The sequence below is a fragment of the Oryctolagus cuniculus genome, chromosome 20, assembly GCF_051225735.1.
Source record: "Oryctolagus cuniculus isolate XC-2025 breed Fujian yellow rabbit chromosome 20, ASM5122573v1, whole genome shotgun sequence".
NCBI lineage: Eukaryota > Metazoa > Chordata > Mammalia > Lagomorpha > Leporidae > Oryctolagus > Oryctolagus cuniculus.
In genome coordinates, this window is record NC_142886.1 from 12310528 (window position 1) to 12337407 (window position 26880).

The 26880-nt window shown below is 40.6% G+C and overlaps 1 long non-coding RNA gene and 1 pseudogene across 1 annotated transcript in view; one reads left to right on the forward strand and one right to left on the reverse strand.

Moving 5' to 3' along the window:
- Nucleotides 1-465: 465 nt before the first annotated feature.
- Nucleotides 466-26880, reverse strand: part of LOC149120057 (uncharacterized) — a 71045-nt gene continuing 44630 nt past the window's right edge. The window contains exons 2-3 of the long non-coding RNA XR_016226844.1: nt 21686-21825; nt 466-655 (exon numbers count right to left, since the gene is read on the reverse strand). This is a non-coding gene — a long non-coding RNA (uncharacterized LOC149120057). The remainder of the gene's footprint in view (nt 656-21685; nt 21826-26880) is intronic.
- LOC100345710 (COMM domain-containing protein 3 pseudogene) lies at nt 17139-18065 on the forward strand (annotated as a pseudogene).

Sequence of the window (26880 nt, forward strand, 5' to 3'; positions counted from 1 at the left end):
GCTGCTCACTTAGCCTTGTTACCAGCAGGCTGTCCCAAGAGGTATAAAATCTGACACTATCATTCCCGACATACAGCAGCGTCCCATACCCAAGCCACCAGCCTATGAAGTATCTCTGACTTTCATAATGCTTAACGTAAGCTCAGGAGGCATCAGGGTACCTTAAAAATTGGGCATTTAGTCCTTTATTTTCAGTGATCCATTCTTCATCTATTTGAGTACCATAAGATGCATGAATTGCCCCATAGGATTTCCAGTTCTGCACAATAAGGAGGAACTCCCTGGTCACCCTAACTAGGTAATTACATGCCATTCAGGATTTTCCTAGACTTCAGAGTGGTTTACAAAAATAAGCCAAAGTCCAGCTAAGGTAAAAACAACAGCAGCAGCAGCAACAACAAAACAGAAAAAAAAATGTACATTTCTTTGTTTTTTTTTTTTAAAGATTATTTTATTTAAGAGGTATAGTTACAAACAGAGAGAAAGAGAGAGACAGAGAGAGAGAGAGAGGGAGATCATCTATCTACTGGTTTACTCTTCAATTCGCCATAACAGCCAGGTCTGGAAGGAGCCAAAGTCACAGCCAAGAATTCCATGTTGTTCTTCCACATGGGTAGCAGAGGCTGAAGTACTTGATCCATTGTCCTTTGTCTTCCTGTAAGCAGTGCAAAGGAGGACATTTACAACTATTAGCATTTACAGAAAAAGGCAGGACAGATCTCAAATTAAACAATCTAACTTCACAACTTAAAGAACAAGAGAAAGAAGAATAAAATATTTAAAATTGTTTCTTTGTACTTGGTAATTAACCAAAAACATGAAAGGCTTACTGAATGAAAACTTTAAAACATTGATGGAAGAAATTGAAGAAGTCAAAAATAAATGGTGGGGCTGGCGCTGTGGCACAGTGGGTTAACGCCCTGGCTTGCAGCACCAGCATCCTATATGGGCACCGGTTCTACTCCGCATTGCTCCTCTTCCGATCAAGCTCTCTGCTACAGCCTGGGAAAGCAGTAGAGGATGGCTCAAGTCCTTGGGCCCTTGCACCCTCGTGGGAGACCAGAAGAAGCTCCTGGCTTCTGACTTCAGATTGGCGCAGCTCCAGCCGTTGCGGTCATCTGGGGATGAACCAGCGGACGGAGGATCTCTCTCTCTCTCTCTCTGTCTCTATGTCTCTCTGTAACTGTCTTCAAATAAATAAAATAAATCTTTAAAAAATAAACAAAAACAACCCTTGTTCATGGACTGATGATTTAATATTGTTACAATGTCTGTACTACACAAACATATCTACAGTTTAGTGCAATAACTATCAAAGCCCCAATGAGATACTACCTTACACACATCAGGATGGTTACTATATTTTTTAAAGAAATATATAGTAATTAGTGTTTGTGAGGATGTGCAGAAATTGGAAACTTTGTGCACTGTCAATATTAAAAATGAATCCCTGAAATCCAAAGATCTGACTTTCAGGTTTATCCTTACTTTAAAATAATTCATGTCTTTCTCCCTATATCTATGACTATTTATCAGTTTTTCTTTTATCTTCCTGGGGAAAATGCCTTAGCAATATCACAAATAATTATTGCAGATCAATTTTTCATCTTAGCTAGATAGTTTAATGTGAAACAGGCATTAGAATGAGGTACAAAACACATTGCGCATTGCTTTTTCAAAAGAGCTTGTTCCTTGCAGAACTGGGTTGCGTGTGATACTGGTTTCTCATTGGAGAACACTGCAAGGGAGGCGAGATAGCTCTGCTCTTAGAGAAAGGCAGTGACCAGGAGCTGCTGTTCAGTTCTCTTGCTTTTAAAAATTCCTATAAAAGATTTTGAGGAAAAGGAAATTAAATATGTTTATTTGTGTGCAAAATGTTTTCAAATCCCTGCCTACATGGGCTCTTCAGGTTAATCCTCCACCTGTGGGCTTGAAACCCATATGGTTGCAGGTTTGAGTCCCGGCTGCTCCACTTCCAATCCAGCTCTCTGCTGTGGGCTGGGAAAGCAGTAGAAGATGGCCCAAGTCCTTGGGCCCCTGCACCCATGTTAGAGACCAGTAAGAAACTCCTGGCTCCTGTCTTTGGATCAGCTCAGCTCTGGCTGTTGCAGCCATTTGGGGAGTGAACCAGCAGATGGAAGACCTCTCTCTCTGTCTCTCCTTCTCTCTGTAACTCTACTTGTCAGATAAATAAATAAAAATCTTAAAGAAAAAAAAAAGCTCATGGAAAATGTGTGTTGTGAAAAGCTATTTCCTTCAGTACTAGCACTCAGAAGTCAGTTTTAAATGATTAATTATAACAATAATGTCCATTTTTCTAATTCTTGGAATGTAATATAGAGGCTGTTACATTGTGCATCCCTCCTTATGCTCTTTAACTGAAGTATTTCAAAGTATTCAATTTGTTTCTGTTTTTCCCTGTAACAGCTTTAGTACCAACGCTTTCTCTCTTGGTTTTCCCATGAGACAGGAAACTGCCTGGCACAAATGTTTGCTCTCTCAAGTGAACACATACACACTGCACTTTTCTCCTTCCTGTTCCACTTCACTGGTTGAAAACCACCTGATAGGAATTGTGAATGGGTAAAATCGGTGTGGCTAAATTACCAGTGGAACAAATGACTAAAGATAGCAGGCACTTACAAGAAACTTCAGCAGATAGCCAAATGCTTCATTTCATTCTCAGAATTGGTGCTGGGCTTTAGAGGAAGTGGCTGACTTGAACAGATGCCGTAATCTTGGAGGAGTACATCTAAGCACTCATTGGTGAAAAGCAAAACCTATTTATAATTCAGGATGAGGCAAAGTGAAATCACTCTTCAATACAACTGAGAAGTTTCCATTTCCTCCACTTCCGCTTGTTGTTTCAATTTGAAAATCCTTAGATATTAATGCAGTCAGAAGCAACTTCTCTCATGCAACTTTGGCTGGTTGATATCATTTACCTATAGAGTTTCAATTTACTGAATATTTTAGATATTTTTGCCTTAAAATGCAACCTACACCCTTAACTGGAGACCATTTGGCTATACCATGGATGTGTTCAGCAGTTGCAAACTGGAAAAGAAATGGTCTTAAACTGGGAGAGGAAGACTTAATCCTGGATTTATCCCAGTGATCTAGAAAGAGGCACCCACACTAGAACTAGAGTCATAGCAGGACGAGTGGCAAGGAGGATCTGAAGGAGGAATATTCACCAAACAGAAGTGTCATGACTTTCAAAAGTCTTGTCAGTTGCAGAAATGCCGAGGACAAGGCCCTGTGATGACCGTGATGACCGTCAAGCCCCCATTTGGCAACCTGAAAGGGTTTAGGGCCAATAGGGGAGAGAAGAAATATACACGAAAATAGGATGGATGAGCAGAATATTTCCAGAATGGGAGGCTGAGCTGCTTCAATAAGTAAGTATATGGAAACTGCGGCCCTGCACAGTGTCTCTGCTAGTCTCACGCCTCCCTCCCTTAGGTGAAAGGTTCTTTGCTCTGCTTTGACAATTGCAAAGTAGCCTCTTGCTAAGGATGAGGAGTGGTGCATGAGGTCCATCTGGCTCCAAAGTGCCCTGGATCACAGACTCAGAGGTAATTTATCCCCTCTACAGAGAACATTCTGATGGCAGGCCCTGTCTTGAGGTCTTGGTTTTTTTGTTTTTACAGGAACCTCAGGCCCTTAGCAAAAGTACCAGCTACCTACACATAGGCCCCAGACAGACTGGAGTCCTCTTTGTTATCATCAACATTCCCCAAAGAACACAATGGCCGTTATATCACCGATTCAAGCGCCACAAGCATTGAGACCTGTACACAATCTAAACACAAAGTTCTCAACCTCAGTCTCAGACTCTCAAGGTTCCTTACGCTTAATGGCTTGGGGAATCTGGGAATCAAGTGCTAGCTGCCAGTAGTCTTTGCTCTGCACTCTGCTCTAATGAACACCTACTTCCTTCCATCACCCCCTTGCCATCAAGTGGTTTATTGCATGTTGGGTGAGCAGACGCAGGTTTGGAATTCAACAATATCTGTTACAGACCAGAATGCAGAATGCAGGGGCCTCAATTCTGGGCTTGACTTGAAGCAACAGTCATGAGGATGTTAGCCTGAGAAAGATTTACCCCATAGACGGACAATGAACAGAAAACAACACACAATTCCTTGTTTTATCATCCCTTTATACTCCTCACCTAATAGGTTTTTCAGTTTGTTGAAATTGCCCATATATTTGAAAATATCATAGATTATTTATAAATATATGGTTGAGAAAATAAAAAATAACAACACTTTTACCTGTTGTAATATAAAAAATATACTTCTATTAGAGCTAGATATTGGGGCAGGCATTGTGGTGCAGTGGGTTAAACCAGCTCGTCATGCCAGCATTTTATGTAAGCACCAGTTTGAGTCCTGAATGCTCCACTTCCAATCCAGCTCCCTGCTATTCAGCCTGGGTAAGCAGCAGATGATGGCCCAAGAGCTTAGAACATTGCCACCCACATGAGAGACCTGGATGGGGTTTCCTGGCTTTTGCTTCAGCCTTGTCTAGCCCTGGCCGCTGCGGTCATCTGGGGAGTGAACCAGCAGATGGAAGATCTCTCTGTCCTGTCTTTTCAGTAACTCTGACTTTCAAATAAAATACATAAACGTTAAAAAAAATAATTAAATGTTGCACCTCTTTTTTTAATTTTATTTATTTATTTATTTTATTTTATTTTATTTTTGACAGGCAGAGTAGACAGAGAGAGAGACAGAGGGAAAGGTCTTCCTTTTGTCGTTGGTTCACCCTCCAATGGCCACCGCGGTTGGGGCGCTGCGGCCGGCGCACCGCGCTGATCCGATGGCAGGAGCCAGGTACTTATCCTAGTCTCCCATGGGGTGCAGGGCCCAAGTACTTGGGCCATCCTCCACTGCACCCCTGGCCACAGCAGAGAGCTGGCCTGGAAGAAGGGCAACCGGGACAGAATCCGGTGTGCCGGTGCCGCAAAGCGGAGGATTAGCTTCTTATACCCACCTTTTATAGTCCTAAAAGTGGTTTTGGAAGAAAAATGAGACAGTATATTTAGAGTTTAAGTTGCTAGGAAGCACTTGATGGAAATTAAATTAAAATTACCTGGGTTGGAATTTTACCAGGCAATTAAAATTAACATTCCTCTCATACCCAGGAATTCAAAGGACTCATCAGTATCAGCAAGAACAAAAGGAGCTAATTTAGGATCCTCAGCCTTGGTGCCAGTGTGCTCATTAATGCCACCTGCAATGTGGCCAGAGCACGAGTTAAGCTAAACGCAAGGGAAGCCGCTTCACAGGTCTGAATGCTTTCGCTCAGGCATGTCATCGATATTTTTCTGATGCTGTTTCCAAAATAAGTGGGGAGGTATCCATGTCTCAGAGCACAGACTTCATTCCTTCCATCAAATCGCCAAGGAGAACCATCACTGCTCCAGGTTCAAAGGCCCATTTAGGGCAAAGAACACTGTCAGCATTTCTCTCCTTGCCCACTTTGCATGGAGAAATATCTTTGATGGTGAGGGAAAAAAAGGAATTCAAAAGCCATAATAGTTTTGTCTAGCACAGTTGTGGAAATACATCTGGAATCATTAATACTGAATTTGGTGAACTTTGCAGAATACTGATTTAATACTTCTGAAAACACAGAAATTGCAAACACTCCAGGTAAGTTACTTCAGTTCTTTGCCTCTCCCAGATCTGTGGATTTTGGAGCTCACTTACCTGGTCTCCTACCATCTGAATAAGGTTTAGTTCTCTTTCTCAGTTCCTACTCTGGTTCCCTAAGACTCGTCTGATATTGCAAGTAGCATACTTGTTATAACAAATCCCTTTCCGTCTATTATCTGCATCTGTGAGCAGCTTCGAGAAGGACCTATGAGTTTCTCTTCTTTAGTTATCCAGAATGTGGGACACAGTACACAAGAGTTAGTAAGCAGAGCTTTGTTGAAATGGAATTGAAGTACATGTTTCTATAATACTGTTTCAGTATAAAACTGAAAATGAAATGAATTCTGGAATAAAGTTTATGTTGTGAAAAGCATAGCTTAGATATTACCTGAGAAAAATGGATCCTAAGAAAAAATAATACCTTCTGAAAGCTCATAAACATTAGCTAATTCTGAAAAAATTACTGTACATATCAATCTTATTTAAGGAAGCTATTTTGTTTCAAAGTGATAAAAAGGAGTTTCAGACAATATTCATGATAAGAAGTCTAGGTTTTCACTTTCCCATTAAAATGAGTGAAATGGAGCTGGGAGGGTGTCAGTTTTTTTATTATTATATTATGTGGAAATGTTTATGATTAATTGGATTTTAGACACCATTGAGCAATTTCTGCCAAGAGAACATTGTCTGTACAAAAGAACTCGCAACCACTACTCTTTAAAAGGCTTGAGGTGTTCTCAGAGGTTGATTGCCTGGGCCCCCAAGAAGCTGTGTCTGGTTACTTCACTGTGATCTAAAATCATTTCTTTCTATGTGTATCAAGATAAAGGAATGGTTGAGAAGCACTTCTCTAGCATAAGAGTAAGCCATGACCTTGGCACAACATATCTTCTTTTGAATAGAAAAACTTATTATAAAAATAGATTATATTATTCATTTGTGGGTGAAAATAGAAAATCTTCAACTGTATTTTTTGCCGTTGATATGATGTATATTGGCAATAAGTTACCATAATGTCAGCAGGAATCAATTCAGGCTAATATTGCAGTAGCGTTCTTTCAGAATCTGTTTTTAAACTGTCAGCACGGGGCAGCTTGCTTTCTTAGTTCTTTAGCCATTAAAAATGTTGTTACCTCTATTAGAGACCAGTATCTCAGACAACAGCTGCAAGCAAAATGCCTCAGGGGCTGGCCATATATTAGAACTATGTAGAGTGAGTAGAATGATAGACTGTGGGAGCTGTGAAGGCTATGACCACGAACTCAGATTTTCATTTTCATGTCTCATCTATAGGGGCATTGGGGGCCACAGGGGCCTGGCATTGCACTGTGGCTGTTTCAGCTACTGCCTGTGATGCCAGCATCCCATATGGCGCCAGTTCAAGTCCCAGCTGTTCCATTTCCAATCCAGCTCCCTGTAAATGGCCTGGAAAAAGCAGCAGAGGATGGCCCAAGTCCTTGAGGGTGGCCCTGCCAGCCATGTGGGAGGCTCAGTTGAGACTCCTGGATTTGGCCTGGCACAGCCTTGGCCACTGTGGCCATCTAGGGAGCAAACTAGCCGATTCAAGATCCACCTCCCTCTCTCTCTCTCTCTCTCTCTATCTCCCTTTCTCTTTCTGTAATTCTGCCTTTCAAATAAATAAAAGGAGCAACTGATATACACTGGTAGCCAACTGTATTTGCATTAAAAGTACAGATTCAACAGCACAGTCCCTCTACATTTTAAAGAAAAACTTGTCTATATTTATGTAATACCTCCAAATGTTTAAATGTTCACAGCTAATTCAAAGGTTGTAAAATACCATGTAAATAAACAAAAATTCACATATTCTGTCAAAGCGTAATCTCTGTGCTACTCTGAAGTCCAAAGTACTAGCTATAAGAGGGTAACACAATATATTTGAAATTCACATCTTATGTCTGTGAATAATGTAACAAAATTATGAGACCAAAACTATGAGAACCATATTATCACTAAAATAGCTTTCTTTAAGATATCAGGATTTCCTTGTGTTTATGTGCAACATAGTTTTCTTTGTTTTTAAAGATTTGTTATTTATTTGAAAGGCAGAATTACAGAGAGGGAGAGAGAGGTCTTCTATCCGCTGGTTCACTCCCCATGGCCACAATGGACGGAGCTGTGCCGATCCAAAGCCAGGAGCCAGGAGCTTCTTCCAGGTCTCCCACATGAGTGCAGGGACCCAAGGACTTGAACCATCTTCTACTGCTTTCCCGGGCCATAGCAGAGAGCTGAATCAGAAGTGGAGCAGCCAGGACTGGAATCGGTGCCCAAATGGGATGCCAGCACTGCAGGCAGAGACTTGAAGGCTTTATCCACTATGTCACAGCACCGGCCCCTTGTTTTGTTTGTTTGTTTGTTTGTTTGTTTGTTTTTTAACCATTTTATTTCACTCATGTTTCAAGGAGGTAGACATGATATGTTTCTTTGTTTTAGATTTTTTTTAAATTTTGTTTAAATTTGGCCAGGGATTTCTCTGCACATTCCTGGAATGTTGACCAGAAGTAAAAATAAAGATTAAAATAAATAATCTAAAAAATATAATGGATTTGGGATATAGAGGAAAAGAAGAAGGAGAACTTGAAAATAAGAAAATGGATCAAGGTGAAACAACCCTATTGGGAATAAAAAGAAATTATTCAAGTGCTGAGACTTGAAGAAGTTGGTGTTTAAAATGATGATATGGTTCCTTGGTGGATCATAGATAAAAGGGAAAAGTAAATTATGGGAGGCCAAATTGCCAAGTTATAAAACTCCCATGATGAGATCATTATCACTCTTATGCAGTAAACATTAATTATATTAAAACTGGTAGTTGCTCTAATATGTAGATATTAAAGGAAATATCCTTATTAAAATGATGACTCTAAAGATTTAAACTCCACAGATATTCTTATATGTTAGCTTAATAGAGGTCAAGTTGGTGTTGTCTAGACATAGATCAGGTATTGGGCTGCCATTGTGTGCAATGGAGTAAGCTCTGCTTTCAACACCAGGGTCCCATATCAGGCGTGAATTTAAGACCCAGTGCTCTGCATCTTGTGAGTGCACCTGGGAAGGCAGTGGATGGTGGCCCAAGAACATGAGCCACTGCCATTCACAGGGGTGAACCAGTCAAGTGCCTGGCTCTTGGCTTTGACCTGACCCAGCCCTGGCTGTTGCAGCCATCTGGGGAGTGAAACAGGATGGAAGAGCTCTCTCTCTCTTTCTGTCTTTCCCTCTTCTCTGTTACTGTGCCTTTTAAATCAATCAATATTTTATTTTTTAATATTTTAAAATTTATTATTTATTTGAAGGACACAGTTACAGACAGACACAAGGAGAGACACAGACAGAGGTCTTTCAACTGTAGGTTCACTCCCCAAATGGTCACAAAGGTTGTAGATCTGGGTTGATCCAAAGCCAGGAGCCAGGAGCTTCTTCCAGGAACCATAGAGTCAGAAGTTACATCAGACACCACATCAAAACTCTTCAGGCCAAACTACCAACCTGGAAGCCTATTCCCAGTGAGAATATATTTCAAAGTGATGATTAGATAGAAACATTTCTCAGATAAACAAAAGCTGAGAGAATCCATCACCAGCAAATATCTGCTACAAGAAAAGTTACTGCTCTCGGGTGGAGAGAATATAACACTCATCAACTTGAACCTAAACAAAGGAATAAAAGTTTCTACACATGTTAAGGATGCTTTAATGCTTTAAATCTTCTAATAACTGTCTTCAGATAACTATACGAAACAATAATAGTATTAATATTTTACAATAAGTTTCAAAACAATATAAAGGTAAAATTATGAGAGGAATTGAAAATATACTATTATGAATAATTATATAGTATAAGGTACACAGTGATGAAGTATGTCAGAACGCCAGAGAAAACATTCAAATAATTTCAAAAAAAAAGGGGGGGGATATAACTAATAATAATGTAATGGGACAAGATCAAGTGTTTCAAATAGTGGTTAAGATGCTACTTGGCCTGCCCACATCCCATGTCAGAGTGCCTGGGAACAAGTCCTCGCTCTGCTTACAATCCAGTGTCCTGCTAATACACACCCTGGGAGGCAGCAGGTGACAGCTCAATTAGCTGAGCCCCACCACCCCATGGAATACCCAGTTGGAGTTCCAGCCTCCTGGCTGAGGCTTGGCCCAGCCCCAGCTGGGACAGACATCTGGGAACTAGACCAGTGGATACAAGATCTTTGTATCTCTGTCTCTAGAGATGTAAGGAAAACTCTTTATCCTAATAAAGGAAACCTTTAGAAAAATACTTCAGAGAATAAACTTGATGATAAAACACTGAATGCTATCCCATTTATATCAACAAAAAAGATGTCTGCTCTCATTCTCCCTACTGGATATCACCTGAGCTTTTGACTATGAAATAGGATAAGAAAAAGAAAGAAATGGATTGGAAAGGAAGAAATAAAACTGTTTTAAATCACAACTGGTAACACTATAAAGAAAAATCCAGATCATTATGTTAAGGGAAATAAGCCTGACCCAGAAAGACAAATATCAAATTCTCTATATTTGTGGAAGCTAACGTATAGAGAAAGGGTACAAAATTGTGTGTATGTTATATCATTTAGAATGCAGTTATACACATTTTATGGATTTTTTTAGTTTAAAATGCAGAGTGAAGGAGAGAGATTGACAATCTACTGATTCATTCTTCAAAGCACCATCAGACTGGGTTGGTCCAGGCTGAAGCCAGGAGCCTGGAGCTCCATCTGGGTTTCCCAGGTGGTCATCATCTGCTTTGCTAGTTGCACTAGCAGTGGGTTGGATTGGAAGCAGAGCAGCTGTGACTCCAACTGGAGCTCTGTTAATGGAATGCCAGCAGCGCACACAGAGGCTTAACTCCCTCTGCCACAATTCTGGCCCCTGTAGCTATAAATATTACTTTGCTGAATTAAATCAGGTACATCACAATATACCCTTATTTCCCCAGATTATGATCATTGTCATGAATCCCTTATTTGGGGATATTAATATCCCTGTTTTCAAGAAAAAAAATAGTATTATAATATCTACCTATGAAGTGAATGTGGAAAAATGTAAAAAACTGTTAGATTTTAAAATTGAAATAATTTACAAAAACAAAACCACAAAGAGCCACTATTACATATATAACAATATGTGTAGGAGGAAAAAAAATGCCTGCTGAACAAAAAGCTGGCAATGGTTTCAAACAGCTACAGCTTTGACAAGGTACTAACTAAAATTCAACATGGAACTGTCACTTGGGCAATTTCCTCTGTGTAAACACTAGTTACAGCAATAGAACTGCTAGTATTTCACTAGAGAAGTGACAATACATGTCCACACAAAAACCTAGCCATTGATTATAGAGCAGCTTGTTCACACCCATAAGTAGCCTACATGGCTGTCAGTGGGTAAACCAATAAAACAATTTATGCTGCACCCATACAACGTAATGCTACTCACTAATAAAAAGTATCCATTATTGACAGATGTAACATTATGGATGAACGTTGAAAACACCATATTGAGTAAAAAATGGCAAACACGAAAGACTACATATGGAATGATTCCATTCAAGTGGCATTCTAGAAAAGGCAAAACTCTATAGAGAAAGAAATCAGAATTCAAGGGCTTGCGGGAGGCAATAGGAGAGGGTGAGAGTACTTTAGAGGATGGTAGAAATACTCTAACTTGATTGTGGTAATACTTGACTGTAAATGTTTATGAAATTTTGTATGTTATATTTTTAAATGGGCAAATTTTACTAAGCAAAGTACAGCACAATAAATAAGAAGAAAATATATAAGTCTATGATTGAAGGGATAATGTTACTTCTTTAAGCACAAAGAAAATTTATACTAACCAACGTTGGCCTTGGACTTTGTGAGGGAAATAACAGAGATGCCATAAAGGTTACAGCCAGAGATGGGCCTAAAGAAGTCATAGGTATTTGGCTGTTTGTCTAGCTAGGCTAGAGGGTATATAATAACGTGACTCTGAGCTCTCACTGACTTCTGTTTACCATTGTGGAAAACCTGCATAGGAAAGTTCAGTATTTAACAGAGCTGTTGTATAGGAAAGAGGTAAAGAACTTATCATTACAAGTGCCATCTGTTCTAGAACTGATCTCCTGAACAAAAACTGTGTCTGCCTCATCCACTCATTTCTAGGCCTCAGGACATCCCTTGTTCCCTAGTGCTACTAAGTACCACAAGATGAATGGCCTAAAACAACAGAAATTGCTTTTGTGTGTTCTGAAGTGTCAGCAGAGTCATCGGTCCCTTTCTCTATAGACTTAAGAGGATACTTCCAGCCGGCGCCGCGGCTCACTAGGCTAATCCTCCACCTTGCGGCGCCAGCACACCGGGTTCTAGTCCAGGTCGGGGCGCCGGATTCTGTCCCGGTTGCCCCTCTTCCAGGCCAGCTCTCTGCTGTGGCCAGGGAGTGCAGTGGAGGATGGCCCAAGTACTTGGGCCCTGCACCCCATGGGAGACCAAGAGAAGTACCTGGCTCCTGCCATCGGATCAGTGCGGTGCGCCGGCTGCAGCGCGCCGGCAGCAGCAGCCATTGGAGGGTGAACCAATGGAAAGGAAGACCTTTCTCTCTGTCTCTCTCTCACTGTCCACTCTGCCTGTCAAAAAAAAAAAAAAAGAAAGAAAGAAAGAAAAAAGAGGATACTTCCTCCCCTCTTCTTAGTTCCTCATGGTTTGCTAGTAATCTTCTGTGTTCCTGGATTGCAGTTTTGTAATTTCAATCGCTGCCTCTGTTCTGAGATGGTGGTCTCTCTGCCTGTCAATTCTCCTGGCTTTCTTCTCATAAAGGTACCAGCATATCGGATTAGGAACCCACCGTATTGCAGTGTGACTTCATCTTAATTAATTGCATTTGAAACAACTCAATTTCCCAATATGTTCACATGATGAGCTACTCAGGTTAGAACTTCAACATATATTGGGGGTGGGAGATACAACTCAACTGATAGTAAAGGGCTTACAGAATTGGAGACTCCTGGGCTAGGAGGCACTCCATTCCCCCGAGTGGGTCAGGCCCATATTAGGAGTTTACAGAGACCTCAATCTGCAAGGTTGTATACTCTGTCCATAACTAGCCATCATGTATGAGGCTGGTCTTCTATGTCTCAAGTTTCCTAATTCAGTTCTCAAATGGCATTAGATTTTTACTCCATAGGCTTAAGAGCCTTCTCCTCATTCCTGTCTACTTGGTTCTCCTAGGATAGACCTTGCTGCTCATATTTCAATCAGGCTGTTCCTATCTCTGATGGCAAACTTCAAGTGTCAATTTGACTGGATTAAAGATTACCTAGAGGTCTTGGCAAGATGGCAAACCAGGTTAATCCATTATCTGCCATGCCAGCATCCCATGAGTGCTGGTTCGAGTCCTGGCTGCTCCACTTCTAATCTAGCTCCCCTGTTAATGCATCTGGGAAAGCAGAAGATGAATGGCCTAAGTCCTTGGGGCCCTGCCACCCACATAGGAGACCTAGACAGAGTTCCATGCTCTTGGCTTCAACTGACCTAGCCGCAGACACTGTGGCCATTTGGGGAGTGAACCAGCAGATGGAAGATCTCTCTCCCTCTCACTTTCTGTCTCTTCTTTTCTCTCTGTAACTTTACCTTTCAAATAAATAAATAATTTTTAAAAGAATAATAAAGCTCACCTAGAGAACTGGTAATTGATTAGTTCTAGGTGTATCTAAGAGGACATTTCTAGAGGAGCTTGGCAGGTGACTGAGTGAGGAAGATCCATGCTCCATGTGGGTGGGCACCATCCAATCAACTGGAGATAAAGGGCAAAAGAAAAAGAGATTTCCTTTGTATCCTTGAGCAGAAGTACATTCTTCTGTCTTGGGAATAGGACAGGTGCATAGGCTTTCTTGTCTTTGTACTCTAGTATTTAAACCTCTTTCCTGGTTACCAGGGCTGCAGCCTCAGACCCAGAGTCATGTCACCAACTTCCTTGGTTCTAAGCCTTTTGAACTTCATCTGAATCATGCTAGCGTCATTCCCAGCTTGCTCCAGCCTGTCATGGGATTTCTCAGTTTCCATAGGTGTGTGAGCCATGTCTCCTGGTAAAAATCCTTTCCCATATCTATATCTAAATTTATTTGCATCTATATTTATTATTACCTTTCTACATCTTATTGGTCTGTCTCCTTGGAGAACCTAGACTAACGCACAAAATCTAAGACATAGCCATCTACCATTCTTGTAGGTCTATTCATCCCCACACCTTCCTTTAAACATTGGCCCAGGGGAAGAGACCATGTCTCTAACCCAATTTGTTTTAAATATTCATGCTGCTAGTCTATCCCTAGATAAGAATTAATATGTTTTTCTCTATTTTTGTCCTATTTTTTACTCCTTTCCTTTTGTCCACCCTTTGAATGTATGAAGAGACATCAAAAAGTTAATAGAAAATATAATTAAAAGATAAATACACTTTGGTAGAACAATGCAAAATCCATAGGCTAATCATAATGCACATTTCCCAGGAACTTTTTGAAGTACCCCCAAATGGGTTTCCCAGGAACTATCTTTGGAAGTTCCTTCTTGCATAGTCTTTTCCCTGATTTTACTTTTCTCATAAAGTTGTAAATCATAGTGCTTCTCTTGAGTATTGCTTTGGAAAAATGTTTGCATTAGGTGAACCTAACCTGACTATTGCAGACAGGATTCTAGTGCCCCAAAGGGGCAAGGTCAGTGCCATGTGATTTAAGATGCTGTTTGAATGAGGCTGACTTCTGCTTGGGAGTACAGCATATAACATTAAAGCCCTAAAACTGTAAAAATAAATCTACAAAGATCCTCAAATAGATGCTAGCTAACCAAATCCAACAACATCAAGAATATCATCCACTAGGTCCAAGTGAGATTTATCCCAGGGATGCTGGAATGATTCAACATACACAAATCAATAAACATGATATATCACACTAACAAATTGATGAGTAAAAAACCCCATGATAATCTCAATATATGCAGGAAAGCATTTGATAAAATATAACAGCCTTTCATGATTCAAAAAAAAAACCTTGAACAAAATGGGTTTAAAAGAAACACACCTCAACACAATCACCCTTTACCACCAATGGACCCAAAAACTAATGCTTTTCCCCTAGATAGTTATCCAACTGTTTTTTTTTTTAATTATTTATTTATTAATTGAAAGGCAGAGTTACAGAGAGAGGGAGAGACAGAGAGAATGAAGAGAGAGAGAGGGACTCTTCCATCTGCTTCCATCACTACCCAGATTGTCCAATGGCCAAAGCTGGACAAAGCTGAAATCAGGAGCGTGGAGCTCCAGCCAGGTCTCCCACATGGGTTCAGGGGCCCAAAAACTTGGGCTGTCCTTACAGGTGTATTAGCAGGGAGCAGTATCACAAATGGGATGTCTGGGACTCAAACTGGCATACATATGAGACGCCTGCACCACAGACAGCGGCTTAACGTGCTGTGCCACAACGTTGACCCTCAATTTCCAACCTTTAAATACTACTGGTAACTGCTAGATGTCTGGCTGCTAGATGTTTTGTGGGTGAAGGAATGGTATTTGTAGTTTTGTGCCCGCCAAAGGCAGAGACCTCAGTGTGTGTGATCGTCCTGCTCTATAGAGGGACATTCGAGACCTCTTCACTGAAGTGGCAGTGCACACTGCTCTGGCCGGGCAGCCACTGAACCAGATAGTCCCAGCCTCTGGGTCTAAGCCTCCTGTTGACTTCAGAGGCCTTGCCAAAAGGTACAAAACCACAAACAGAAGAAGCTAACAACTTACTAGATTTGAAATTATTTTTGAAAATATTTTCCAGTAATTTATCCAGAAAATACTATAAATCATAAATGGTGACAAGACTAAATTAGCCAGAAACAAGAGAAAGAGATGCATAGGGACTCCAGATAATGGGAATTATCAGACCCAAACTGAAAACAACAAGTGCTGTTTATTCCAGAGAGGATGGTTATATTTGAAAAAAAAAAGCTACCAAAGAAATTAAAACTATTACAAATATTATTATTACAGTGAGGAGGAACTAAGTGGAAATTCTAGAAATTAGTAACTGAAATTAAATCAAATGGATGGGCACAACTACATATGTGGCAAGATGAAGACAGATTTATAAACTGGAGGACAGATTAAAAGAAACTATCCAAGTCTACCTGTCTCTCTGACTCTCAAGTTTATAAATAGATAGAAACTTAAAAAATTGGAGGCAGGGGATGGGCATTGGGCTTATCATTTTAGACACCTGTGAATATACCAGTTAAGATCCCTATATCTCATAGAGGAGGTCTGGGTTCAAGGACCAGCTCCACTCCCAGAACCAGAAGATAAACATACAGAAGAATCACAATTGACACGCATGATACAATTAGAAAGTCTATGATACATCTAAATGGAGTCCCTGGGGATGAGGAGAAAGAGAAAGAATCGGCAATATTCAAAGGATAATGGATAGAGATTTCCAATAACTGATGAACTCACCAATTCAGATTAAATGAGGACATCTAGAAATATACTTAGATATATACGTGCAAATGTTTTTAGAAAATCACATAAATAGTACACCAAAACTATAGAAAACACAAGATAACATTGAGTTTTAAAATCAGTGTAGCAAAAGGTAAGGTGCTAAGGGGTGGGAGACTTTCAGCTGATACATCTCCAATATCATTAGAAGCTAGGAGACAATTAGATGACTTAAAACTGATAAAAAAGTAACCAATAAGCTAGAATGAAGGCAAACTATAGATGCTTTAGGAAGAAAAAAAAAAAAAAAAAACTTAAAACAAGGGGCTGGCTTTGTGGCACAGCAGGTTAAAGCCCTGGCCTGCAGTGGTGGCATCCCATATAGGGGCCTATTCAAGTCCTGGCTGCTCCACTTCTGATGCAGCTCCCTGTTAATGCGCCTGAGAAAGCAGCAGAGGATGGTCCAAGTGCTTGGGCCCCTCCACCCACATTGGAGACCCAGAAGAAACTCCTGGCTCCTGGCTTTGGATAGGCTCAGCTCTGGCCATTATGGCCATCTGGGAGTGAACCAGCAGATGGAAGACATCTCTCTCTTTGTTTCTCTGTCTCTCTCTCTCTCTCTCTGCCTCTCTCTGTGACTCTGTCTTTCAAGTAAAACAATATTTTAAAAAAAGAAAAGCCCTAAAACAAAGACTAAAGGCACATGTCATCAGCAGCTTCAAACAGAAAAGAATTATTTTTAAGGTATTTATTGGGCAGAAAGAATGAAAATACTGGATGAAAATTTTGCTATGAAGACAACTTTTTTAAAAAAAATTGCCTGTCTAAATAACAATCTGATTCTTAATGAAGTTAGAGGCAAATATAGCCAGGACATTTCCACTGGATAGAAATGAAGAAACACTTCTATTTAGATCTTAGGCATTTGAAAATCTCATTTAATTTAGGAATGTTAAAAATAACAGTTTGACAGTTCATAATGGTGCATATGATTGGTAATGACAGTGTTTTGGGGGCGCTCAGAGTGGAGCAGAAAGGCTCCCAGACACTGGTGGATCCCCGTTCCTTGGACTCCAATGCTTTCACACTTCTCCTCCGGGCGGAAGTCCAGAGCCTGCTGGATGCCCAGGTGGATGAGGCCCTGCCAGATCACCCAGGTCTGAAACATATTGACCCAGTGGTCTTAAAACATTGTCCTGGAGCAGCTGCAACTTACACATTGGAGGCAAGAAAGTACAGAGCTGCCAAGTGGACTCTGAGCTCTTATCTAGAAGGCTGTAAATCTGACAGGGAGCAAATAGAACTGTTTCGTATGCAATATCATAGTGCCAACAATTCCTTAGAAATCTTACTGGGAAGTATAGGTAGATCTCTCTCTCTCTCTGTGTCTCATAGAACTGATGTTTGTTGGTGCTTGAAGACTTACTGGGAAGTATATGTAGACCTCTCTCTCTCTCTCTCTCTCTCTCTCTCTCTCATAGAACCAATGTTTGTTGGTGCTTAGAATATCAGATAAAGACCAAGCAACTTGGTAAGATGTAGAGACCTGCATACTTGATGACCTTAAACTCTGATTCCTGACCCTACCCAGATCCTAGTTTCTAACCTGATTGTCAGTTGTCATTCTTCTGCATGTTTATCTTCTTTTCTTTCATTACGTGAGGATAGCTTCTTTTTTAAATGATAGTTATTAGAGAGGGGAGAGAGAGAGAGAGGGAAAGAGAAAGAAAGAGAGAGAGACAATTTCCTTCTGCTGGTTCACTCCCACAGGCCTGCATTGAGCCATGAGGCACTGAGTGAGGAACTCAGTCTGGGCCTCTGACAGAGATTAATTCTAGTTGCAATATGGAACAGTCACAGGGTTCCATGGGGGAAACTTAAAGGTGCTTCAAACAGCCTGCAATGAGTAACTCAGTAGTAACTTGTGAAGTTAATGATCTGCCCTTGCGTAAAGGAAACTAGAAAGGCCTTGCCTTCAACCCAAGACTGGGGGAGCTGGACGCCCCTGTACTCAGTGAGAAACACTTTCCTTTGAATTCGTCACTCATCAGTTCCGACACTTTTTTTCACAAGTGTGAAAGGGTTAAGAGGGAAATTCTGCCTACATACCTGCATCATCTTTATTATGGACTGGACATCTATCCTTTTTGATCCTTTTGAAGTCTCATGAAAGGAAGCAGACAGCGTATACCCTGAAAAATAAGGTGTTGATCCCACAAAAAAACAAGGGGGGGGGTGGAAGGAAGAAGAGTTAAGTCTCTATTGAAACAACCAACTCTGTCTCGTTCTGAACCATTTCAAGGGAAAGGAGGGCATTTAGAAGATGAGGAGCTTTATTCTAAAATAGCTCTCATTAGCCAACTTTTCACATAGCTTAATGTCAACTAAACATATCTATTTGATTTTGACTTTAAATGCAGTGTATTTAGGACATTCTGAATTAAGGAATATTCAGGACATCTGTTTCATGAATATCATCTCAAAAGGACTAAAATCTGGGCTACCTTTTAAAAATCACACTTGTCTATACATATTTCCGAACTCTTAAATTAGAATATCTGAAGAAGTGGCTCCAAAATCTTTCATCTTAAAATCTATCCCAGCATTTCCTATCAACTCAGCACCAGACTGAGAGCAGGTATCTGGGAATCACAGTTCTAGCCTCTAGAGCCTCACAGTCTGTAACAAAACTTACAGTTCTGGGGCTTTGATTAGCACACACCAATTTTAGGGCTTTCCATCCAATTTAGCAAATATTTATTAAGCATATTTTATGTGCCATAATGAATGCCTTCTGGGATCTAAAAAGGAGAATCAGACAAGACTGCAGCCCTGAAGGAGCTTTCAATCTAATTGCAAGAAAGATTTGCAAGCCATGTTAATTGCCATCTTATAAAGGCTATGACAAATGAAAACCAAGATTAGAGGGACATAAAGGATGGGTTGTCAAGCCCGGCTCTGGGGAGGAGGTGCCACCTGATCCATCAGTAAGGTTGAACGTGTGATTTGGGAAGAAGCTGTTGGAGTGAGAGTGAGAAGCCAAGGAGAACCAGAAGAAGTTGATTTTCCTATACATTGGGAACAGCATAAAGACACTTCCATTTTCTAAGAACCGGCTTGTTTCTTTTAGTGCTATAATTCTGAGATTGAACCTCAAGGGAGACTCTGAGATACTCCATCTCTGAGCAAACATTTAACCCATGCTAAGAATTCCTGAAACTATGCATTTGGCTGCTTATATGAATTTGAACTTGGGGAACTTCTTCACTGTAATCCTTTGTTTAAATACTCTTTTCCCACTTCTCTTGAGACTAATCCGTTTTGGTTACAAGCCAGTTTGAAGAGTGGGAGATATTTTCAAGCTCCATAAATGATAAAAGGGCACAAATACAAATAATAAAAAAATAATGATGCTTTAAAAAGCTCTCACATGTGAATGAACTTGACACCCTCTGCTGTCTGCCTGCAGCCTGGATCCAGGACCCAGAGGGGTGGGAGTTACCTGGGGAGGTATTGGAATGAATACATGAACCAGACTGAATCTGAAAATCTTGAGCTAGCACAGGTGCATGGAGCATAATGGGGGAGGCAGGGAGTCTGAAGAGGGACATGATCAGGTTTCCGTTTCAGGGTTCTTTAAAAGATTTATGTATCTGTTTAAAAAAATAAAATAAGGCTTCTCCTCCCTGAGTTCAAGTGGAGTTGTGGCACCAGGGGCTTGTATTTTCAGTAAGAAGAGGTTGTTGCTGTTGCTATGGTTTCCGTGATGCGAATGCTACAAACGCACAGAGCTGCACCAGTAAACAATGATGCAACTCTAACATGGCTGGGCTTTCCTTTTCCTGTGACCATCAGGAAAGCTTATATCCACAAGTCACAAACCAATTAAATTAAACAATTTCTATTACCCCTATATCCTGGTAACAACTTTCTCATATTTTGGGGAGAAGAGATGGAATTTAATATTTTATCAGAGTACGTACTTTGAGATATCTATCACTTCCTTGATTCCATTTCCGTCTTTTGCTCACTTAGGGGCATGCATGCTTCATAGCTGGGAGAATGTTAGCAATGTTTTCTATTCTGCTGGGACGTGAACAAATATGATTCATTGTACACTAAGACAGCTTGAAGTTTGCTGTGTTCTTCCTAATAGAAACAGTGGCATAATAAATGGGTATTTTAAATCAAATTTAGCTTTTCCAGTAACTTATTACTATTTAACATTGTCATAATTAACTAATTAAGAGCATTTTTTCTGAATGTTTACATGTTTATAGTATTTCTGTTGTTTGCAACTGCCTCATTTCATTTGCCATAAAGATGACCCTGGGAGGAATAAAATAGATCCATAAACAAAAGCTTGAGGTGCTGGCAGTATTAATCACTAGTTAGCACTGTGACTCTTATCCATAATAAATCTCCAAGCTGTTTAAGCAAATGATTCTCACTCAGGCCAAATAACTTCTAAGTGCCTGATAAGATTTCATTTTACATTTTTGTTACATTCCTATTCATACTGTTTCTAGCTTATGTATTATTTTGGGAAACTGATCAGTAGCATTAATCCTTTAATAATATTTATTTAACTTGATTCAACTGGACATTCTTTATTTTTTATGTTTTTAAATTTTTTTGTTTTTTTGATAGGCAGAGTGGACAGTGAGAGAGAGACAGAGAGGAAGGTCTTCCTTTTTCTGTTGGTTCACCCCCCAGTGGCTGCTGCAGTGGGCGCGCTGCAGCTGGCGCACCACGCTTATCCAAAGCAAGGAGCCAGGTGCTTCCCCTGGTCTCCCATGTGGGTGCAGGGCCCAAGGACTTGGGCCATCCTCCACTGCACTCCTGGGCCAGAGAAGAGAGATGGACAGGAAGAGGGGCAACTGGGACAGAATCTGGTGCCCCAACCAGGACTAGAACCCGGTGTGCCGGCACCGCAGGGGGAGGATTAGCCTATTGAGCCATGGCGCCGGCCTCAACTGGACATTCTTTAAGAAATTAATATGAAAATCACAGATTATTTTGTGCTCTAGAAACACACACACACACACACACACACACACATGAATATACCATACCCTCAAGAGTTTCTGATCTAGTTAGGAAATAAAAAGCTTAACTCCTCAATACAAAGTAAAATATCATCCAATAGTTAGAAATTATTTTATTAAAATGTATTAGCCAGCTTTGTCCATTATTTGATTTGGATTGTGTTGCATTTAGATAGTAACTGGAGTACTAAGAAGAGAAGGCAATGATTTTGGAACTCCTGGGGAGGTGATACCAGCCAGTCAGTTTTCATCAACTACCTCTTCATCCCAAATGTCTCAACTGTTCCAGAGGGGGAAAAAGGCCCTAAAGATATGTTCACTCAATCCTGAGATCTTTTTTTCTTTAAAAATTTTGAAAAATTTATTTTATTTACTGAAATGCAGAGAGACAGACAGATCTCCCACCCACTGGTTCCCTCCCCAAATGTCCACGACAGCTGGGGCTGAGTGAGGCCAAAACCATGAGACAGAAACTCACCTAGGGCTCCCATGCAGGGGTCGGGAAGCTGCTGCCTCCCAGGGTGCACATTAGCAGGAAGCTGGGACTGGAAGACAGCCAGGACTCAAACCCAGGGACTCCAATGTGCGATGTGAGTATCCTGAGCAGCATCTTCACCACTACACAGAAAAAAACGTGTTCTGCGATGCTTGAGTCTTGTGTTTATCTGAATCTTCTAAGCCAATACGATGCACCTCTGGACACAAAGTTTAATAAGTCTCTAGGTCACTTCATGATGTGCTCTGATCTGGTTAGTGCTACTCCGGCTCTGTGGCTATCAGTCTGCCTGTACCTCTGAGTGTACTATGCGTTTAGAGCAGGTGTATTTCCTGCAGGTGGAAGTAACCGAGTTGCAAGAAAGCATATACTCCAACCTCTCAATTATCTCTTTTCTCTTAAAAATGTAATATTTTCAGAAATATGCTACATGTTATATTTATAGAAATAGAAATATGAACTGATTTAAAATTGTTTGTCACAGTTTTAGAATATTTAACAGCAATGTGATCTTGGCTCCCAGCCAAAACTGCTTCAATATTAAATTCCAAACTTTCGTCTACTCTACCCTCAAGGTTCAGAAGCATCCAACTCTTCTCACTGTGACCTCTACTCTCGGTAATGAACATGTTTTAGTTGTGTTTTCAACCCAGCCTCACTTAAAACCCATGGGTAACATTTGGGTAAAGTCTCTCCTCCCTTCCACCCAGTTTGATGGATTTGCAAATCAATGAGCTCTACAAAACAGCATTCCAGCCTGCAGAGGGATTAGCATATGAAGCAGACCTGGCCAATAAGAGCTCTGCCCTGAGACTGATGTGCAGGTGAAGTGGACATATTTTCTTATCCATGGAGCTGCTCAACTACTTTAAGTGTTGTGGTGATAAGGATCTGGGGCAGTCAGTGGCTATCTTCATACCAAGACAGGGAGACAGGGGCAGTTCAACAGATGGAAAGAGCAAAGGCAGCCAGATGTAGCGCTAGAGACCCTGGAACAAACTCTGCTTGGCTCCATCACATTAGTATCAAAGTCAAAAGATGTCTTTTTCTGCTTAGGCTAGTCTGAGTGGGATTGCTGCCAGGGGAAATGTTCAAGATATCTAACTACCGATTACAACAGGTGGCAAACAAGCAGGGCACTAATCAGCAGGGAGAGACACTGATGCTTAAAAACAAAAACTAAAAAGCAAAATTCGGTACCAGGGAACCAGTATATCATGACTGCATCCCAACTAGGTTTCTGCAACATGCAAGGGAAAATGTTTTATCTATTACAGGTAAGAAGTGGAATGAAGGAGGAGAATTAGGGGTTAGCATTTACAGTGTACTTACTACATCATGGATACCATGTTAACAGCTGTAGACATAATGCCATTTACACTTCACCAGGGGTGGAATGAGAGTAGATATGGGCTATATTGTTTCCCATTGTTCAGTGGAGAAAAATGAAGGCTTACTGGGATTAGGCAATATTCCTATGATGCTAGAGATGGTAGGAGGTGAGTGATTTTTCCTTCTAAAACTGTCCAATCTCAAACTGAAGATACAAATGTAAATGTGATAATTGTATAGATCTCCTGTCTGTCAAGTTCTGTTTATAAGAGATTTTTTACTGGGAAATTAATGATGTCTTTCTCAATATTTTAGACTCTTTTCTAATTGGCCTCTTGAAAGACTTCAATAGAATGGAAAGACTGGCCTGATTACTTTGGTTTCAGTTAGTATCAAATGAAGTTTACTTTCAATTCTGGCTGATTGAAATTAAATATCTCTCCCAGTTCAGTCAAGCTCACTTATGAGAAGTATTTCATATGTCTCAGGGAAGATAGCGACTCCTATTTGCACACATGAATGAGAGTCTATGACTGGTTTTGAAAGCTCCTGGTCATTTTGTTTCCTAGGTGTACATTTACATGGGTAATGATTTTAAGATACTTACTCACCAGGATTCACAATGGCCCTACCACTTGTGTTCCCATGGGCTTTGTCTTGGGATGATGACTTGCATGTATGTTTTATAAAAATCCAGCCACACATTTATCACTGAATAATAGAATGTCTACTTATTTAAAGTGTGGGAGAATCATTCTCCTACTTTATAAAATTTCCAGCATTACTGGATATTTAATAATAAGACTGATCATTGGTCTTTGGATAGGCAGAAGTATTCTATATGAGGGTACTTCAAAGGGGTTTTGGGAAAATGAGATCAAAAGTGAGTCCATGCCACATTTTCCTTATCCAGCCATCAGCCGGTGAACATCTAGGCTGATGCCATCATTTGGTGTGCAGATTGCTTCACTGATGTATACCATACATGTGACAACCATTTTGCCCTATTATGCTCATTTTCACGAATCCTTCACTTTGTGATATTAAGCCTCTGTTTCCAAGAAAAATAAACAAATAGGTCTTGATGTACAAAACAAGATGCTTACTTTTATGCAAAAAAGATTTTGAAATCTGTAGGTTTTTCATAATACTCAGTTGCTAGGAATTTTTGAAGTTTCCTTGCATGAATGGATTTCAATAATTTTATACCAAATGATCTTAGGTTTTCATTCTATTTTCTACGAACCTTCTGAGGTTCCCTGTATTTAGTTTAATATGACTAAGTGCTCATATATCTATATAGTATATATAGATATATATATGTTACATACACCTTGACATTTATCATTGCTGAATATTGCTTTTACCACATACAAAATAAGACTGGTGATATTAAGAAGATAGGTGCTTAATAGAGAAAGGGGCACCTCAGGTTTTTTCATTGACCTCCTAAATTAAAATTGCTTATAGTGCTCCACTTTTATTTCCTTATAGAAAACATGATGCCTTTATATCCCTTGGCTTGAGAAAAAAAAAAAACTAAGAAAAGAACCTTCCACCAAATAAGACTTGAAATCCAAAACCTGTCCACCTTGTCAAAATAGCATCACACATAGAAATTATCCAAAGTATCTGCAACACACTTGAGCATCCATCCCACCAGGCCCAATCCAAGTTGTCAATTTGAGCCATTAATAAATGAAAAAAAAAATTCTGTGATGTTCAGCTCTGGGGAGAAGGAGTCTCTGGCTTTGTCAGCCCAAAGTGCTGTGTTGGAGAAAATGCTTCAGTTTCAGCTAAATTGTTCTTCACGCTAACCAACTTTTCTGGAAATTAAAGACAGTCTAATAAGTGTGCATCAGAGTGCACAGCCTGAGCTAGTATGGCCTCATTGTGCCAGCAGGACATGCTGGGAAACTTGAATAATTTAGATCATCAGATTTCCTAGAGTATCCAGTTTCTGGGTTGCTTTGGCAGCTCAGGGGTAGAATAAGAGCCAGGGTTGGGAAAGTATTCTAGGCATGAGTGAATTCATATTTGTGCCATTACATAAAGATCAATTTGTTTTTTATTGCTTAACTAGAGCAGTAATTAGGAAAATCTAGGCTCTCTATGAACCTCATCAGAAGATATATTAAGTATTGCATTGGGATAGCCTTTTTGCATTCATAAGAGGCTGCAGTCCTCCTACGTTGTATTTTTAAAAACTGAGGTTATTAGTTACATAAGCATCTATCTGCAAGTATTGCAGAGCCTGCAATGTGCTCTCAGCACAAGATCAGTGGTCTCTGTGTCACCTGCTGTTACCGGGTGAGGAGCACTGACCCTCCGCAAGCAGTGTTCATGACACATGAAGTACCCATGGCAGGATAGAAGTCCATGAGTCAAGAAGAGTGAAACACGGTGGTGAACAAGCTGTCCTACATAGACTCCCAACATGGCACGGACCCAGACTGAGACCCAGAACTTAAGAATTGACTACTTTCAAAAACAGAAATCTTCAAGTTGGAGTATTGACACTCCACATTGAACAGGAGTCAGAATGGCAAGATAGTTGAGACCATGTGTCCAAGAGCCCTCGGCTGAGACTCGGATTCTAACTCTGCTATGCAGACAAGGTACTCAGCTCTTCTGAGCCTGAAAGGTTTTGTCCCTAACACAGGAATACCAGTCTCTGTTGTATCGGGTGACCACGAGGATTCATTAGTGCATTGTCATGAGCTCAGAAAATGTCAGTTGTTTTTATTGTTGCTTGAACATTTACTTTGTGCCTGTTATGGTTTTGAGCAATTTAGATAAGTTATTTCAGTCACTACTCACAAAAGGCCTATAAGCTTTAAGGAGAAGAATGATAATATAGCAAAAAACCAATCTCTCCCAAAGTTTAAGTATCTGAGGAAAGATGAACTTAGGCAGTTTGCTCCAGTGTCCGTGTAAATACATTACCAACCCTTCTGAACTGCACTGCGTTCCCTGCCAAGCACTTTGTCTTTCCCAAAGGGTGCTATAGCTTCAAACTACAAAAGAACTGCTTATTACAGGAGGGATCGCCATCATGGTACTTTTCTTTTTTTTTTTTTTTTTTTTTTTTTTTTTTTTTTTTTTTTTTGACAGGCAGAGTGGACAGTGAGAGAGAGAGACAGAGAGAAAGGTCTTCCTTTTGCCGTTGGTTCACCCTCCAATGGCCGCCGCTGCCGGCGCGCTGCGGCCGGCGCACCGCACCGATCCGATGGCAGGAGCCAGGAGCCAGGTGCTTTTCCTGGTCTCCCATGGGGTGCAGGGCCCAAGCACCTGGGCCATCCTCCACTGCACTCCCGGGCCACAGCAGAGGGCTGGCCTGGAAGAGGGGCAACCGGGACAGAATCCGGCGCCCCGACCGGGACTAGAACCCGGTGTGCCGGCGCCGCTAGGCGGAGGATTAGCCTAGTGAGCCGCAGCGCCGGCCTCATCATGGTACTTTTCTAAAAATGACTACATGTGTCACTAGATTTCTAATGGTTACATGGATTCTCATGTTGCAAGTTCCCTGCTTTGGACTAAATCTAGATTTATTATAACTTAGTTAGAATATGCAGACGACTGTGTAAAAATTGGAGTTGTTATGCTTGTGAAATTAAAATGTTATTTTATCTAAAAATAGACATAGATCAGGTTAAAAAGAAGCTCTGAAATATCTGTCCAAGTAGGAAAAATTTCTGCCCAGAATGAATCTGCCAAGTTCACCTACACAGGAAGGGGCTCACTTCTAACCACAAAAATCAGAGGTCACACCTAAGGAGACCCAAGGGAAAAGTGAGCAGACAAGTCTTGAGGTCCAAGTAGAAACTACATTCAGAAGGTTAGAC